Raw genomic sequence first — 19,025 nt, forward strand, 5'->3', positions numbered from 1 at the left:
GACATTAGTGCTATAAAAAACAGAAGCCTCCCTTTTCCTTTGCCTCATTCTGTAGTCTTTAATAAGAAATGCTGTAAACTTCTGCCTTGCATGCAGGTAAAGGACCTATACTGACTTGGGAGATTATATCTACAGTATTCTGGGGATAAAAAGTCTGAAAATTAGTGATGGAGACATATTTGAAAGTAAAGAAGCCTACATCTTTGCATGAAGAGGTCACATTCATCCTTCTTTGAAAGTAGAATACATTTGACTTTATCTTAATTTATGAAACTTGAGTCATTAAAGCCCTGTCTTGGAAATCTGCAGCTTTATGGGAGATTTTCATTGGTACTATAGATTTTAAACCACATGTATGCTTCTTTATAGCACATTTTACAGCTGTATGGTAAGGAGACTTTAAATTGCACTTACTTTCCTTTTAACATTTGAATTGTAGATTGGATAGAGACTCCACTCAATTTTCCTTAAAAGATGCTACCTACTAGAATAAAGTTCTGCAAGTAAATTATTACATCATTTATGTAGATTTAAACTTACTATGTAAAACATGCTTCATTAGTGATAACTATGTTGATTTAATTGTCAGTTAAGTTAGGAGGTTGGAGATATAGATCAGGTAATTGGTAACAAATGGCTTCCTCTAGTCTAGGAAGTTAAAATTTGGGTCAAATAGGTGGTGGTAGTTTTCTGAAACCTTGGCTACACCTGCTAGTATAGACCACTCAGCACACAGTGAAAATACCCTACAAACACGCTTTTCTTCATCAACTAATACCTACTGTGAGGACAACAAAAAGTGATGTGGACATAAACAGAACAGATTCAGCTATTTTATTTACTTGTATTTGATACAGCATAGAAAGCATAAAAATTGGGTCTTGCCTGTTCCTTAAGTATATTATTTTTTTTTAAAATTTTCATTTATGTTCATTGGTGTTTTTCCTATATGTATATTTGTATGAGATTTTTAGATACCCTGGAACTGGAGTTACAGACAACTGTGAGCTGCCATATGGGTACTGGGAATTGAACTTGGATCCTCTGGAAGAACAGCCAGTGCTCTTAATGACTGAGCCATCTCTCCAGCCTCAGCTTGGGTATGTATATTTTTAAATGTTTTCCCATTTGATTGAGCCCGGGAAGCTGAGGTAAATTGACTTGCTACGGAAAGTGTTTAGTTACTGTTGGTTTTGTGCTGTTAATTTACTAATTGAACTAAGACAGGTGCTAACTTTCTCTCTGAAGAATGTAACGATGAGAAATGACACTTTGCATGTTTTCCAATCACCGTAGTAAAGCTGTTTGGTTTTTAGATTCTTTGGGAAATTTTCTGAAAGCGTTTGTAATCGTTGCCACTCTGCTACTGCTAACTATTGTGGTCAAGCAGCGACAGTCAGTGAGATAAGCTAGAAAAAACCACAGGGGATGCATTGACAATTCTAATTCACGTCATGTTTGAATATTCTAGTAGAGGCTCTTTCATCTTTTACTCTTACAATAACCTCCCTACTGCTTCCCATGTCTTGAGAGTCTCCATTTTGTTTTAAAGTGAATATTTAGACAGACATAAGAAAGCATCAAGCTTCTGCTTCAAACCCTCCAATTGTGTTTATTATATTGAAAAAATGCGTGTTTCTTCCCAAAGCTCCAGTTCATTAAAAACTTGTCCTGAGAGATGCCCTTTGTCTTATCTGTTCCCTGTTTTCTGTGCTCAGTCATTATCATCATAATGTGCCTTCAAATTACCAGCACTTAATCCACACCGAGAACAATGCTTGCTTCTGGCGCAGCGGAAGTTTCTGGGTCCTATAAACTTCTCTTCAGTTTCACTTACATGCTTTTGACATCTTCTAATAAGAACCGAGTGTACAGTGACAGAATGTCCTATCATACTGCAGTAAAAGGGTTTTTTATCTTTCTTTAATTTTTTTTATCAAGAGTCCTTAGCAGTCATTCCCCAAATTACCTTGTTCTTTAAATAAAATCGTTTGAGTCTTTAGAAAATTATACTTTTTAAGTATTTAAAATTTTCAGATCGGGTCATTACTTGAGTCTGAAGTTCAACTTCATTCCTCTTGTCTCCTCTACTCCTACACTTTTCTTGCAAAGGCTTTTGCCTTGGATCAGCTCTGGAAAGCAAGTCAATCAGAATGTTAGAAATTATAATGCACACAGAAACTTCATATTTTCTTTAATCAGCATCTCTGAGTCTGTTGTCATGTAATAACTACCAAATACCATTTTTTCCCCAGAGTTGAAGCCCGAACCCAGAGCCTTGCTCTTGCTAGATAAGTACCCTGCCACTCGGCTAAATTTCCCCAAACCCTAATACCAAACTTTTGAGCTGCCTATCTATCTATGTATCTATGTATCCATGTATCTATCTATCTATCTATCTATCTATCTATCTATCTATCTATCTATCTATCTATCTATCTATCTATCCTCTTGCTTAGCTTTCTTCTAAGCCCACACTTTTATTTTTCAAATAAGTTGTATGAAGTCAAGTGTTTGGACCCCCAAGTATGTAATGAGGAGAAGACAATGTCCTGCTGACTGTGCCCCCTCCAGTGAAATGAAGCAAGTTGCTGGGCATGCTTTGTTTACACAAAAGGAACTGATGTTGTTCAGTCCAGTCCCCATGGATGAGCAGACAATTCATTTGCTAGCATCTGTGAACTGTTCTGAGCACCACTGCACAGGGCGTTGTACACACATGATGTAGTATAATCATCACCCCTGTGTCTGTTGTTCCTAGCAGAATGTACTACTTGCAATCTCTTTCACGCTGATGTCCTAAGGATTAATGAAATAATATATAGGTATTTAAGGCTCCTTGGAATGGAGGCTTGTTTAAGTACCAGAGAATCTGATTGTTGTTAACCCAGAGCATCACATTGCCACCTCACTGTCTTTTATTGCCAAGAGTAGCTGTGAGGATTGTTCAAAATCCCACCAAGAGAAGATGTAATTTAACATGAAAAAATAGTGCATATGTATAGGTGTGTGTGTGTGTGTGTGTGTGTGTTTAAGATGTTCATCGAACCCAGTCTCTTAGGCACACACATTTCTATTCTGAATTATATTGGCTATGATTAACCTAAAGGTATTTGCTGAGAAATTTCAAGCTGGGTCATGAAGCTAAGTGTTTTGAATCACATATTCTATTGGGAAAAGGCAATAAATCAAAAAGATAGAAAATCATTTTAGAAGCTTTTTCACAAGACTACATTTAACTGATTTTCATAAGGATTTTACTAAATCTAAAACTACTTTGGTAATCAAAGTATAGAATGGTGTTTTTTTTTGGTTTTTTTTTTTTTTTTTTTTTTTTTTTTTTTTTTTTTTTTTTTTTTTTTTTTTTTTTTTTGGTTTTTCGAGACAGGGTTTCTCTGTGGCTTTGGAGCCTGTCCTGGAACTAGCTCTGTAGACCAGGCTGGTCTCGAACTCACAGAGATCCGCCTGCCTCTGCCTCCCGAGTGCTGGGATTAAAGGCGTGCGCCACCACCACCCGGCTCTAGAATGGTGTTTTCTAGAACCATATATACTAATATATGCTACTTTTCTTTAAATAATACCTCTTTTGTAAAAAATAAATATTTCATAAATTAAAAACTGAATTTTAAATCAGAAATAAAGTGTGAAAAATACTAACATGAATCAGAAACAAACCATGTATGTGTAATGAAGAGTGAGAGTTAAATGCTTTTATATATTGTGTTACAAAATGTTTTGCATGTCACTTTAGGTTTTACTTTTAAGTCAAAATATAAATATTTCACATCCACCTTTACTTTTTCCCTTCAAACCTTCCCATGCCCCTCTCTCAAACCCCTCATATTGTATATGTGTGTATGTGTGTGTATGTTGGTATGTGTGTGTGCATGTGCATGTGTGTGTGTATGCATCTGAGTGTAGGTATCCAGAAGTGTCAAAGAGCTGGAGTTGTACATGGTTGTGAGCAGCTAGTTGTGGGTACTGGAGCTGAACTCAGGTCCTTTGCAAGAGCAGTATGTACACTTAACTGCCGAATTATCTCCCCCAGGTCTGCCTTTTTATACTGTGCTTTAAGACCTTGAGTAATAAACAAGAACATTTCGGTGCTGTTTTAATATAAATTACTTTATGGTATTTACCATTCTGTCTCCCTTTTAAATGCTCCATCCACACTTCTATCCAGCCGTTCATCCATCTGCTCACATACCGGCATTCATCCATCAACTCATGTATCCAATGATCCATATTAAGTAGAATTCTCTAGAGGCACAGAACCAGTAGAATAGATGGCAGATGTATGGGTAATGGATATATTTTCATGAGGAATTTCTCATACTGGGAGACTTCCCAACCATTTTCAAGCTGGAAAAAAATCAGGAGTGCTAAAGGTGCAGTTACAGAAAGAAAGGGAATTTATGGTAAAAACAAAAGTCCCCAAATGGGAAACCAGTGCTGTACCTCAAGCAGGAAGAAGAGCCTGAATTCTCCTTTTCCCAAGTTTTCTTCATTTTTATAAGGCTCTAATTCAACTGAGTTATGGCTATTCCTCTTAACTAAGGGCATTTGCCTTAATTGGAGTCCATTGATTTAATTGATAATCTAGTATGTTGACACACAGAGTTAACAATCCTTTCACAAATCCATGCATCTCTTTATCTCCATGGTTTTCAGATATCTAACAACATTTCCACAAAAATGAAGACCAACTGTGACATTTCACAGATATGGGTAAACTGAACTTTCTAGACAGATGTCAAAGTCTCCATTGATTATGTGAATACTCTCTGTAAGTTGACTTATGGTGCTGTTCCTATTTCCTCATTTGAAAATAAAACTATTGACCTAGCCCAACCTATAAGAAGCTGTAAAAATGTTTACTTAAAGATACTTACATTCATCTAAAGCATGGAAAAAATACTTAATAGTTCTACTTATGAACAGTCATGGCAATTATTTCCTTATTAATATCTTACAGTTTTCTTTGTCATTTCTTACAGTTCCAGTACTGGAACTGTTCTATCCATCCAGTGAACATTACTGGCTTCCTTGTAAAGAATTCTAGAGTTGTATCAAGTAATCCATTTATTTAACTCTATTTTGTATATTTGAATCACATATTTTTCTGCCCACTTGTCATCTCTAGAGTAGAAATTATACAGGTTTTATCCATTACCTTACAGTCATAGGAGTAAAACATTTAAACACTTATCAAATGTTTTGAAATTGTAAAAATCGTTGGAAACATGGTCTCATTGGAAATTTATATAAACTGTGTATTATTCAGCTGTCCATCACTATAATAAAATACCCAAGGCAGACTACTAGTTAAGAAAAGCAGGTTTGTGCAGTTCAATTTGTGAAATTCAAAATCTCTCTGAGGCCTTCTCCTTCACTGTATTATCCAATGAGAGATAAATAGATAGATAGATGATGATGATGATGATGAAAATAGATAAGAGATATAAGATAGATAGATAGATAGATAGATAGATAGATAGATAGATAGATAGATAGATAGACAAACAAATAGATACGATGAGAGTCTAGGTAACTGCAGAGGTGAGAAGCAACAGATCTCTGGAACCAGAGTTATATTTGATCATAGGCCATCTGACTTGAGTGCTGTGAAGCAAGTTCAGGTTGTCTGCAAGAGCAGTAGACACTGTGCTCTAAACCATCAATTCATTTTCCAGTCCTTCAATATGCAAGGACAAGTTGATCTTCATGCCTTGACGGCTATGGGGAGGCGGTGCAGACCAAAGATAAAAGATACCAACTGCGCGAGATTACAGTTATGTCTCAGCATGGGCTGATTAGACCCGTACCATCAAGATGTCTTATTTAAGGGAAATGTATGGACATTAAAGCATTAATATGGCCCTGAAGTAAAAATCAGATGCCTGGTAAAGTTTCACATTAGTCACTGCCAAGTTAAAATGGGCCCGGAGCGATAAGAGGGGCATGGGTGGGCAGGTTGTTGGTTTCACGGAGGATGGTAGATTAATAGACCAAATGGGGAGAGGGATAGTTGTATGAATGAGAAGAGTTTATAACAGATAATGCAGATATGTCTGTAGAACATTAATTAAATAGTTGATTGTAATAGACATGATGTAGAGGATTGATGTTGATAAAGAATTGAATGTCTTATATAATTGATAGTTAATACATGCTTATATGCTAGGGGAATATAATTTAATGTACAATATAGATAAATGTATTATGTATTAGATAAATTTATGTACAAGAAGTAGTTTAAATACAATATCAGCTTTGGGTGTTGATGGCGGCGGAGTAGTCCTTCCTTCTTGATGTCCTGAGAAATAATACTTTTCATTTCTGGTTTACAAGACCAGTGTAATGTTTATACTATCAGGGCATTTAATCTTGGTCTAGAATGTTGTTTTCAATTATGCCTGCAATTGGTATGAAGATTAAAATAATAGCAAAGTAGGCAGTTGAGGCTATTTGTCCAATAATGATGAATGGGTATTCAACTGGTTGACCTCTGATTCATGTAAGGATAAGGAATAAAGTCAATCTACAAAAAATGTACTTGTACTTAGTGAACTAAAATAATAAGTAAAAATAAGCATATTATATAGCCCTGTGAAAGATTTCAATTATTCTCCGTGTATACAAAGTACCATGCTATAGATTATACACTCTTCCCTTCTAATGCTAGAGCAGTTTTCTTTCTTATCTATTTATGAATGTTTCCAGATTATATACCTCTGATCAATATCCACAAGGCTTCTTTTCATACTGCATCTCAATTCAAAGATCATCTTATTTAAAGTCTCTAAATAATACACTTAATTCTACAACTTACAATGACTTCTGTTAGGTTATCAGATGTAATTCACACACAGTGTAGGCTAAGCTAGTTTTCTGTTCTGCAGATATCTGCTGAGCATTGACTGTGTGTGATCCCATACCACATATGTTTTGCTGTATTGTATGTTATGAAACCCGAGACTGATAAAACCCCTGGCACAGAGTAATTCACATAAGTTAGCAGAGACAGAAATATCAATGAAGAAGGATGCTTAAAAGAAATCCCACACTAGCTCAGAATTGAGAAATAAACTGTTATTTATTTAGGGGTAGACTCAGAAACCACAATCCTTTGCTTGAATGAAGATCAGAAAACAAATCCGGCAGCTGAAAAAGAGACCAGACACATGCTCTACATTGGCATATGTAGTATAAGAGGCCATGCCCCAGTGGGTGGGTAACCACTGGCTGTAAGATTTCCTACAGCACCCCCCCTTTTGTTCAAATCAGAGAGTTCTAAGACTATCACAAAATTTTATGTAGTAAGAACAAATATAATTAATAAGTATCCTATTCTAACTAGTTTGAGTATTGTATAATAAATAACTTGGCCAAGTCATGAGAGGAAAGTAACTACAACTATCTAGTCTTCAACCCCATTGAAGATCTGAGAAGGGAAATAATGTTACTTGAGTAAGCAGGAAGTGAAATCAAGCAACTTCCAAAATGTGCAACAAATGACAGGGACAACTGGCTACCTGGACAATCACCCAAAGTCTCATTTGCAACATTGAAGCAACCAACTTTGGCTAAGGTCTAGAATAACTGACAGACCATTTTCAGAGGCAGGTAAGTTTTTCAAAATCATCTTACTCTGTCTTGGCAAGATTTTTCAGTCCTGCTAATCCATTTCTGGATACTATGTACCTTTTCAGTGGTTGAGGCATGGGCAATTCTTTTCCCAAAGGCCAGTTTTGACAAGAAGAAAACAAGCTCCAAGTGGAATGTCTTCAGTGCTCAACATTCTCTCAGGAATAGATGCATGCTGCCAGAAACAATCGTCTCTCACTTCAACAGAACCCTAAGTTATTATTTAAATTCCATAATCTATGCAGGAGCCAGCATCCAGAGCAGCTGTAACCAAGCTTTTACCATTTTAAAAGCTCTTCAAGAGCCGGGCACGCCTGTAATCCCAGCTCTCGGGAGGCAGAGACAGGCGGATCTCTGTGAGTTCGAGGCCAGCCTGGTCTACAAAGGGAGTCCCAGGACAGGCTCCAAAGCTACAGAGAAACCCTGTCTCGAAAAAAACAAACAAACAAAAAAATAAAAGCTCTTCAAGATAGTAGAGAATTACAGATAATGCAATAAGGACAAATTCAGACATAAAAAAAACCTCTAAATGTATAGAGGTATATGTTTCAGTTAGGTAGATATTCTTTAAATCATTCAGAGACCTTCAGAGTATGGCATTTAAAATGTTTAAGAACTAAGGACTTTTCATGACAGTGAGACACTCTGCTCCTGGCAGCACCAATATACTTCAAGAGGAAGATGGGCATTGAAGAGGCTCCTTATGGAGTTTTTTTAGCCATTTGGGCAAGAAACTGCTCTTGCTGGAACTACTTCATGGTATGCTATATAAACTGGACATGCAGAACTCACAGAGAAATGACTGATGAACTTGCCTAAAGGTGAGATTTACCTTCAGGGTTCCTGCTTCATGAAAGAGTCTGCTAGACATTCTGCAGGACACAGAAGAAAGTGAATGACAAACTACCAATATAGGTGGAACTGTCTGAAATTTTCTGCTTCATTGAAAAGTCTGCTGGATACTATGGGCCTGTAGGCTGATGATGGGTGCCCCAGCAGTGCAAAAGAACGTTGGGTGACTATCCAGGCAGCAAGATATCTCTGTCAATTCTAGAGTTTTAGAAGTTGCTTACAATGTACTTCCTGTTTACTTAGGTAATATTATGTCCTTCTTTGATGGAGTTGAAGAATTTATAGTTATAGTAATAGTTTACCTTAGTTATGATAAAAGATAAAGTAAATAAAAATATTGTAACTGTAATTCTTGCTTGATACATATTGTTATATGTAGTTTTGCTATGTTAAAGTTAAAGCTTTCCTTTTTGTTTAAATAGAAAAGGGGAAATGGTATAGGAGGTCCTTCTGTCGATGTGTTGCTTTCATTAATGATAAAGAAATTGCCTTGGCCTGTTGATAGGGCAGAACTTAGGTAGGTGGGGAAGATGGAACTGAATTCTGGAAAGAAGAAAGCAGAGTTGATTTCTGCCTGAGACAGACACCGGTTAGTGTCTTTGCCGGAAAGCCACTGCCATGTGGTGATATATAAATTAATAGAAATGGGTTAAATTAATATAAGAGTTAGCCAATAAGAAGCTAGAGATAATGGGCCAAGAAGTGTTTTAGTTAATACAATTTAAGTGTGATTATTTGGGTTCTGGGCAGCTGGGATGAACAAGCGGGCCCTCCTCCTACATACCAATAAATAATAATATTCATCTAAGTGTTGTAGGGAAGTGCCTTAGAATTTCTTTTTCTGTAAAGAGACATCATGATCACGACAACTCTTACAAAAAAAAAAAACCATTTAATTGGGGTGCTCAGTACAGTTTCAGAGGTTCAGTCCATTATCATCATGATGGGAAGCATAGATGTGATGCTAGAGTATATCTGATTAGCTGAGAGTCCCATATCTTGCAGGCAACAAGTCAGTCAACTGTGTGTCACACTGAGTGAAGTTTAAGCAAAAGACCTGAAAGCCCATCTGCACAGTAATACACCTTTGCCAACAAGGCCATACCTACTCCAACAAAGCCACAGCTTCCAATAGTGCTACTCCTTTTAGGGGACATTTTCCTTCACACCACCATAGGAAAGTTATATATTGCTATGGTGAATGATACAAAAACTTGGAATGGGCTGGGAAAAAAAGATACTGAGCTAAGATATTTGCCATAGTGTATTAATCAAATCATGACCAAGTCAAATTTTAGAAGAAAGGCTTATTTTGATTGATGGTTCTAGAGAATTAGAGTTCACAATGTGGAACAGAGACAGTGGGATGCATGCATGGTAATTAGAGGGCTCCCATCTCCAGCCATAGCAGGAAGAAGAGAAAGTAAACTCAAAATAGTGTAGTTCTTCAAACCCTGAAAATTCACCTCTAAAACCACACCTCTTTCAACACCATACCTTCTCCAACAGGGCCACACCTCCTCCAATAAGGCCATCCCATAGATGTACCATAAATTGGGGACTAAGTATTCAAATATCTGAACTGTAGGAGGCATTCTCATTCAAACCACCACATTCTACTACCTGACCCCCATAGACTAATATTCATATCATATCACAAAATTCACTTAGCTTTAAAGTCCCCATGTTCTACCAGTCTCAACACTGTTTAAAATACAAAGTCTTTCTTGATACACAAAACATTCTCTTAAGTATAAACATTTATAAAATTAAAAAAAAGAAAATTGCAATGGCACAGAATAGACATTGAAATTACAAAAGGGAGGGAGGAATAGTGATAAAATACTGAACCAAAGCAAGATTGAAACCCAGAAGAGCAAGGCATATAGTGGCTTGAGTAGGAATGATCCCCATAGGCTCAAATATTTGAATGCTTGGTCATTAGGAAGAGGAGCTACTTGAGGCAGATTAAGAGGTGTAGTCTTGTTAGGATGGGTGTGGCTTTGTTGGAAAAAGTGTGTTAGGGGTGGGCTTTGGGCTTTCAGAAGCCCAAACCAATCCCTGTGGTTTTCCCTCCTTTTGCTTCCTGAGTTTTAGATTTGAATGTAGAACTGCCAGCTCCTCTAGCACTGTGTTTATCTGCATGCTGCCATACTTCGTGCCATGCTGATAATGGACTAAACTTCTCAAATTGTAAGCAAGCCCCAATTAAATGTTTCTCTTTATAACAGCAATGGACACTCTGACCAAGGTAAGCATCAAATTCTGCATCTTCATGTCCTGTGTCTAGGCCATTGTTCTCTAAGGATTTAGTTCCGTCTAGCTTTGCTGCTAACAGTATGCATCCTCTCTTGGGTTGATTTTGTGCACAGTGTAGATACCTTTGCAGAAACTTCACTGCTTTTGCATTTCCAGCATTTTCCCCTTTCCTGTGCAGCCCAGGCTTTACTTTCAAGGAATTACACAGTGGCTTCTTGGGGTCTCCATGCATATCTACTCTGCCACATATTTCCGGGTTTTGACAGCTCACTGAAACCACAGAGGGAAATCCCATGACCCCTTTACTCATGCATCCTTCATGACTCTAAAACCAGAACCACATAAATGACATTGTCAAGTTGAGCACCAGCTTGGATAGACCCTTGTCCCCTTGAAACACATTAGCAACAGGTTTAGTCTGTTGCTTCTTTATAGCAACAGGAATGTCCTTAGACCTTTTCGTTTCATAAGTGGGGACACTTAACTGGGTGGCATCTGGCAGACAGGGTTAATATTAGATTGTCTTGAAATCTCCTCTGCCAAACAAATTAGACCATGACTTTTAAATTTTACTTCTCACAAATTCCTAGGACATGCAAGAAAGCAGCCTGACTCTTTTCCTTCCTTCCTTCCTTCCTTCCTTCCTTCCTTCCTTCCTTCCTTCCTTCCTTCCTTCCTTCCTTCTTTCTTTTCGTTAGTATTTCGGCAACTGTACTGACCTGTTCTTAAACAATCCTGACAGGATACATTCCCAGCTGCAGCCACTAAGAGAACCTCCTATGCATATTTGCTATGTTTCCTTTTAAAAGATGGGCCTGCCCACCTCTTGTTTGTTTCTCCCACTTTCTCTGTCTCCCACTCTCTAGTTCTCTTTCTCTTCCCCCTTCTGCTACTCTTGTCCCCAGGGACCAGTCTCTGTCCCCTTCTCTGCTCCCTTATCTAAACCTTCTTTTTTCGTTTCCAATAATCCTCTTATATGAGCCTTGTTGCATGCCATGACTTCCCTTTACAGCATTTTTAAAATTACAATATTGGTTTCTGGTGCAGGACAATTATCTATATCCTGTCAATTATGTTTTAAATAAAAACACTGATTGGCTAGTAGCCAGGCAGGAAGTATAGGCAGGACAACTAGATCGGAAGTAGAGGCAGCTCAATGAGAACAGGAGAATTCTGGGAAGAGGGAAGCTCCCTCTGCAGTCCTGTCCAGATACAGAAAAAGCAAGATGTGATTGCCCTGCTGAAAAAGGTACTGAGCCATGTGGCTAACATAGACAAGAAAAATGGGCTAATATACATTATAAGAGTAAATAAGAAGCCTGAGCTAATGGGCTAATCAGTTTATGATTAATGTAGACCTCTATGTGATTTCTTTGGGACTTAATGAATGTGGTAACCAGGCAGGATCAGAAACCTCAGACAACAGGTTCCCACACTGGGAGAGGTTCTCCTGGTGGTTACTCCTGTCTACTGACAGTCTGACGCACACCAGGACGCTGGAATCCAGTCAACAAACAACAGCCTCACTTTTCCAACTAACAGATCACTGGACCTTTCCACTAACACTGGAACAACGGGTAAGACTCCTCTTCTCCACCTCTGGCTGTTTTCCATGAGTAAGCATGGCTTCTCACCTTCTTGCCACTTTAAGATCTGGTATCAGACAACCATGGCCCTCTTGGTCTCAGAACCCTTGGCCCTTGCTCTGTGTTTGACAAATCACTGAGGCAGCATGTGCCTTCTCAAAATTAACCCTCTCTGATTTTTCCAGGATGCTAGAAATTACAGACCCTTGGGTCTCACTTACCTGCCTATCTCATGGGGACTCTGGCATTGTCTATGCCTCCAACTTTTATACTTAGTGCTCACTTAAGGGCTTCTAAACTCATCTTTGCAGTTAGATCTTGCCCAATTATCTCTTAGATAATGCTTCCTGATGTGCTTTCTTCCACCCATAGCAAATTGGCTTTCTCATTCACTGATAACCTTTCATTCAACACCAACAGTTGGGTCTCTAAAGGGGTTATCCACCTCTGACCATTCCCCTGAATGTAAGGCTTCTTTCCTTCTTTTTTCCTTCCTTCTCTTTTCTTTGTTCTTTTCTCTTTTTTGTGATGCAGTCTATTTGGTGTTCTGTAAGCTTCTTGTATCTTCATAGGCATATTTTCATTTAGGTTGGGAAAGTTTTCTTCTATGATTAGCCATATGTTAAATATGTTTTCTGTGCTTTTGAGTTGAACTTCTCCTTCTTCTATACCTATTATTTTTCGGTTTGGTCTTTTCATGGTGTCCCATATTTCCTAGATATTTTGTGTTAAGCTTTTGTTAGATTTAATGTTTTCTTTGATGAGTCTATTTCCTCTATTGTATCTTCAGCACTTGAGATTCTTCTATCTCTTGTATTCTGCTGTTTATGCTTACATTTGTGGTTCCTGATCATTTTCTCATGGTTTCTGTTTCTATAATTCCCTTGGCTTGTGTTTTCTTATTGTCTTGATTTCAGTTTTCAAGTCTTAACTAGTCTCTTTCATATGTTTGATTGCTTTTTCTTGGTTTTCTTTAGGGGATTTGTTGATGTCTTCCAATTTTTTATTTGTCCTTTCCTCCATTTCTTTGAGAGAATTTTTATTTTCTCTTTAAGGGCCTCAAACATTCTCCTAAAGTTATTTCTTAGGTCATTTTCTTCTGCTTCATCTACATTTGGTTGTTCAAGTCTTGCTGTTGTAGGGTCACTAGTTTTTTACCAGTGCCATGTTCTTCTTTGTTGTTTTGTGTGTATTCTTATCTTGTCTACCCATCTTTTCCTCTGATTGCTATAGTTGGGGCTGTCTGTGACTCTGGTTATCAATCTTCCAGGTGCCAGCTGATCCAAGGCTTAGATGGTTGCTCCTTGTGGTGCAGTCAGTGCCGTGGGTCCAGTCACCATGTTGGTCATTCCATGTTCCTGGAGGTTGCTCAGCACTCCCAGTTTTTGCTCTGCTCCTATGGAGTTTGCTGTCTAAGGCCTGCTCTGGCCTAGGTTGCTGGCTCAGTCCTATTTCTGAAAATGTACCTGGTTTGTATCCACTCCCTGGTCCCTGGCTTAGGGCTGGTCCTGCAAAGGTCTCTAGCTCTGATCTACTCCCTTAGAGGTCCTAGACTTGGGTGTGCCAAGACCTGCAGAGTTCCTGGCTTAGGCCTACTCCCTCACAGGTCCCAGACTTACGCCTAGATCTGCAGAAGTCTGTGGTTCTTGCCTATTCCCTCGGGGGTCCCAGACTGACACCTGTACCTGCAGAGGTCTCTGGCTTCAGCTCACTTTCCCAATCATTGCTCCCCAGACCCACTCCTATGGAGTTTGCTGTCTCAGACCTGCTCAGGTCTAGGTTGCTGGCTCAGTCCTGTTTCCTCAAATGACCCTGGTCTGTATCCTCACCTGAGGCTTCCTTTCTTAAGTTCAGTCCTCCCCTCACCTTCTGGCTTTTCTCGGTGTCCTGATCCCAGTGACTATGTCTCTCTTGGGCTCAGAGCCCCTGGCCCCTGTTCTTGTATGATGATGTACTGAAACAACTTAGTCTGGTCCTCCCTGAATCCATGGAATGCCAGCCTATTCAGGCCTTGGATCTTCTTTCTCTATCTCCCTCTGCCTCATCCTTGGGAATGTGTCATCCACCTCCTCACTCCTATTGGGATGTCTTTGCAGACCCATTGACTGACCACTCCTTTCAAATCACACATGGCCTCAGAATTCCTTGGACCAGATAGTTGGGGAACTGTTTTTCTTTGCTTCAAAAGCTAAATATGCCTGTCTGTTCTCCCTGTCTAAATTCCCTGTCTGGTTGCTGTCTGGTATGGGTCAGAAGAAGAAGCCAGTGTCCTCTTTCTCAGCACACACTGCTTTTCTTTTTACTTTATTCAACTCTTCTTTAATCTTGTGTATGTTTCTTGTGATCTCCATGGAGTCAACTTGGATCCATCTCAAACAGCATGTTTCCAGGTCAGGTGCCTGATGGTTATACAGGACCTGGACAGTGAAATGTAACAGTCTGCTATGTTAGAGTACAGCCAGCACCCCAGCTTTCTCAGACCACCTCAGAAGACTGTGATGATGTCCTGAGGACAGCACGAAGCAGTCTCATCCCTGCCTCACCTGCTACAACTTTCTAACTCCTCACCTTTTTATAATAAACAAAAGGGAGGAATGTTAGTATTTAGACATCTGTGCTGGTCTGCCCATAGTGTCCTGACAGAATAATCCTCAGCTGCAGCCACTAAGAGCACTTCCTGTGCGCATTCACTATGTTTCATTTTAAAGGGTAGTCCTGCCAACCTCCTATCTCTATTTTTCCCTTTCTCTCTCCCTCTTTTTCTCTTCTGCCACTCTTGTCCTTCTCTGTCTCCCTTTCTGTCCCCTTCTCTGTCCCTTCTCTGTTACTTTTCTTTCCCCTTCCAGTAAACCTCTATGTGAACCTTGTTACATAGCATAATTTCACTTCACAGCATGTTTTAAATTACAGCACTTTCTTCCATCCTTCTTTCTCTCTCTCTCTCTCTCTCTCTCTCTCTCTCTCTCTCTCTCTCTCTCTCTCATTCTTCCTATGCAAAACTATCACAAAAATAGTCTCTAGCCCATTTATTAATATTGCTCTGCTCTAAAACATCTTGAACTGGCCTTTATAGTCTGTTTAACTCCCAACATTACTATCTTCCAAGCTACCACTAGGATGGTCCATTGAACTCCACTTATAGGATTCCATGATGAAGTAAACTTATTGAAAAAGGGGTTTCTTGGGGCTTACAGTTCTGGAGGGTTAAAGTCCCTGATGGCAATAAAGTGTGGCAATAAGCAGCAGACATGGCTGCTGAGGCAGGAGTGGGTGGCCATTTAAAACCACAAGCAGAAAGCAGAGAGTGTGAACTCAACATGGCATAAAAATTTAAACTCTCCAAACATACTTCCAGTGGAACACTTCTGCCAATAAAACTCTCCTCTGAAACCTACAGAAATAGTCCACCAATGTGGAACCAAGCATTCAAAGTTGTGAGCCTATAGGAGACATTTTTATTTGAAGAGCCACACAAAGCAGTATATGCTTGTTGCTGCCATCCATTTCTTTTTCTGTTACCTTTGTGACACCATATATACCATAGTTTTAACTTTCTCCAAGATCTTCCCATATTAGCCCAAATTTGTGCATTGATTTTGAGCCCCGGAGGCTAAGTTTCCCCTCCCTTATCAGCTTTTTTCAGCTATTAAGTATGTCTAATTTTAGACATAGTATTTTATTCCATTAATCTCATAAACTGGTGTTTGTCAAACAATTAAATGACTTCATTTTAGTTCCCAAGTCAAAAGCTCAATTATTTTGTTTTGTTTTCTTCTAACTAGATAACTATTAAAAAAAAAAAAAAAAAAAACATTGGGATAACATGATTGAGCCTATAGGGAGTCAGAAATGGCTCTGGGATGTACCAGTTAGCTATAATGATCTCATTGGTCCAACATAGTCAAGGAATTTCATGCATAGATGACTTACTTTTCTTGGGTAATTAGTATGCTAAGTGTTTTCCATAGGGTAATAACACCGAAATAAAATTTTCTTGACTATAGATAAAATAGAAAAAAAAAAGCTACCATCCATTGTGTATTCTGCTTATTTGGTGTGTTTGTCACTTACATAGCCCATCTTTGAGATATCCATAGGTACAGTTGTCAGAGCCACCAGTCAACACATTACTATCAAAGCACATTTTGATGGAGCAGAAAAAAATGCAAGGCTCATTTATCAAGCTCTGAATCCTCCTGTCCCTGTCTGGCTCCCTACTTTTGCCAGACCAATTTCTTCTTCTTAAGTTTTATCTTTAACATATGATCATGAGTTGGAGGGTTTCACGCAGATACAACAGGGATTTGAACAAAGAAAACTGGCAAAAACGTACCCTGGGACAAGTTGGTCTCTTATATAAATTGTTTTTGTGAGCATATTCCAGTTTTCCTGCTGTTCCTGAGCTGTCATTTTGTCATTTTCACTATATTCACTGAAAGTGTTAACAGAAAAGCAGCCATCAAGAAAGAAAGGCTCAGGGAATAAGACTGGAAAGCCTGGTGCCAGTCTTCCATATGGGGTGTTTCCCAGTTTCATTTGTCATGTACATGTGTGTGTACGCACGCACACGCGCGCGCACACACACACAACTTACATATGATGTTAGCTTTATATTCTCATTTTTCTTTCTTCAAATATATAAAGCAAAAGAGAAAAGTCAGACTTTCTGTGAGTTCTTAGTCGTAACAGAAAAAGAAATCAAAGTCCTTTTCCCACACTTTCTGAGTCTGAGTTAAGAGAGACAGATGGTTCTCTGATGTTCACCTAAGTATCATGAACCCCTCATCTCTGTTTTCTTTCCCACCTATTGGTCATCATTAGTGCTCTACCTTTGACTGCAGGGCAGAGTGGTCCAAGCCTACCCCATTAATCAAGCAACAGATGGAGAATTAAGGCTCTTGAACCTAGAGAGCTGGGATTCTTTCTCTCCATTCACCAAGATTTATACAGCATCCCCAGGCTAGAGTTGTTGAGAGATTATCATGGAGGAGTAAGCTTTATGAATGTTAGCTTTTCTAGTGGATGGGTATGTAGTGGGGGAGGTGCACAGTGAAGATTGCTATTTAAACCACCAAGCAGAGTATTGACTGCATTTTCCAAAGTGCTTTTAAATGCATGTCTTAAGTACAAGCTGGGTTTAACACACCAGTGGTACCCTAATGCCAGTGCTTAGTAAACACTTCCCTGGCGTGCTTTTGAATTTCACTTAGAGCCTGAACTGGGAGTGCCTGTTTAATATTTATGGAAACTCACAACATATTAAGTACCAAATGGGGCTGATGGGAGTTAGTGTTCAAAGATGGCTTCATTTTGTTTACTAAGAAATGAGAGTGAAATGTGTGCCTCACTGGTACAAACAGGTTTCACATAGCCATTATTCTGTGAGGACATTTGATCTGGTAAGACCATAGGCTGGCAGGACGGCTGAGATGGACGAAAAGCAACTCTGTGTTGCTGTTATTAAGTGCACAAACTTTAACCATGCAGCTGAATGACTTTTACATGTACATGTACACCCATATAACCATTTCATGGCAAGACAGCCCAGCGTCTATTACCATATTGCTGTCTAGGACCCTGTTCTCAGGGGTTCCCCTCGTTCCCTTGGCTAATCTCTGTCTAGGGCCCTGTTCTCAGCGATACCACTCATTCCCATGGCTAATCTGTCTAGGGCCCTGTTCTCAGGGGTTCCCCTCGTTCCCTTGGCTAATCTCTGTCTAGGGCCCTGTTCTCAGCGATACCACTCATTCCCATGGCTAATCTGTCTAGGGCCCTGCTTTCAGTCGCCCCACACGTTCCTATGGCTAATCTGTCTAGGGCCCTGTTCTCAGGGGTCCCACTCGTTCCCATGGCTAATCTGTCTAGGGCCCTGTTCTCAGGGGTTCCCCTCGTTCCCGTGGCTAATCTTTGTCTAGGGCCCTGTTCTCAGCGATACCACTCATTCCCATGGCTAATCTGTCTAGGGCCCTGCTTTCAGTCGCCCCACACGTTCCTATGGCTAATCTGTCTAGGGCCCTGTTCTCAGGGGTCCCACTCGTTCCCATGGCTAATCTGTCTAGGGCCCTGTTCTCAGGGGTTCCCCTCGTTCCCGTGGCTAATCTTTGTCTAGGGCCCTGTTCTCAGCCGCCCCACACGTTCCCATGGCTAGTCTGTCTAGGGCCTTGTTCTCAGGGGTCCCCCTCGTTCCCATTGCTAATCTGTCTAGGGCCCTGTTCTCAGGGGTCCCCCTGGTTCCATGGGTCTTTTCACAGCTCTCACTGTGGATTTTTTTTGACAGATTAATGAACTCCATGAACTTGAAATCATTCAATATTTTTTAACGTGTATTTGTTTTTATTTAGGTAATTGCACCTTAGATTCATCTATGGGGTTCATTTAACTTAGTTTTAATAATAACAACAAATAAAATTCCTTGCATGAAAACCCTATGCCCCCCACCTCTTTCCTAGGTCATTTTTCCCCCTAGTATAATGGTCCTATACTTTGTGAACGAACTCCTTATTTCTTTATTGTTAGTTTCAAGAAAACTATAGCTCACAGTCTGCATTGTTCCAAGCCACACGTTAAGTGTGGACAAGCTCTCCTCGGGTCTTGAAGAGCTGAAATGCTAACTAATCTTCTCCAGCTTCTCTTTGTCAGATTTCAGCAGCTTGCATGTCCAGCGCTTCATCTCCCTGTGAC

This window comes from Alexandromys fortis, unplaced genomic scaffold (assembly GCF_014885135.2).
Source record: "Alexandromys fortis isolate MF-2015 unplaced genomic scaffold, M_Fortis_MF-2015_v1.1 scaffold_96, whole genome shotgun sequence".
Taxonomy (NCBI): domain Eukaryota; kingdom Metazoa; phylum Chordata; class Mammalia; order Rodentia; family Cricetidae; genus Alexandromys; species Alexandromys fortis.